The sequence below is a fragment of the Leucoraja erinacea genome, chromosome 5 (assembly GCF_028641065.1).
Source record: "Leucoraja erinacea ecotype New England chromosome 5, Leri_hhj_1, whole genome shotgun sequence".
Taxonomy (NCBI): domain Eukaryota; kingdom Metazoa; phylum Chordata; class Chondrichthyes; order Rajiformes; family Rajidae; genus Leucoraja; species Leucoraja erinaceus.
The window spans coordinates 3,909,574-3,910,535 of record NC_073381.1 but is presented as its reverse complement, the minus strand read 5'-3'; positions in this window follow the sequence as shown (position 1 = coordinate 3,910,535).

Sequence of the window (962 nt, the reverse complement as noted above, 5' to 3'; positions counted from 1 at the left end):
ATTCACAACTCTCTGGGTGAAAAAGTGAATAGGAATCTGAGGGGTGACACAAAAGGGTGGTGGGTGGGTGTACGGAACGAGCTGCCGGAGGAGGCAGTTGAGGCTGGGACTCTCCCAACGTTTAAGGAACAGTCAGACAGGCAGGTGCGTGGGTGGATGGGACAGGTTTGGAGGGATGGGGGCCAAAACGCAGGCAGGTGGGACTAGCGCAGTGGGCAAGACGGGGCCGCAAGGGCATTTTTTCCGCGCTGTTCCACTCGGTGACTCATCAAAAGGCAAGCCGAGCCAAGTGCGGGTGGTGAAGGGCTCGGGTTGGCAGCCCTATCTGACCCAGAGGATGAGGAAACGACACGGACGCTTGTTTTTCAGGGAGATTGTTTTGGTCCCGAATGGTGATAGGAAAGTTGTGACTTCCCTATTTGGGAAAGAGCAGGCAGTTCCGCTCCCGTTCCATATATAACCTGCCGACACGGACAACAGCTCCTTCCTCTTCCTTTGCTTGTTTGTGACAACTTTCTGCAGTTGCATTTACATGGCATTTCCACCTTGCTTTTCCTGCATCCCCATCCCCCTCCCAGCTCCCACCCACCCCAACCCCCAACTCATTTGAGTGAATAACATTCAGAACCAAGCCTTCCGAACCTCTGCCTCATTGAAATTTGGGGAAGAAAATTAATTTACTATACAGAATTATGGACTGTATTCATGTCTGTGGAACTGATGCATTACAATTCTAAGAACTGTATCCTGCTCTCTGTATCTTCCCCTTTGCTCTATCTGTTGTAATCCAGCTAGGGTGCGATTGTATCTAGGTATGTTATTTCTGGTCTGGTCAGATACAGTACCATGCAGCAAAAAAAAACTTTCACTGGAGATCGATACAAAGTGCCGTAGTAACTCAGCGGGTCAGGCAGAATCTGTGGAGAACATGGATAGGTGACGTTTCACAGAGTGCTGGAGTA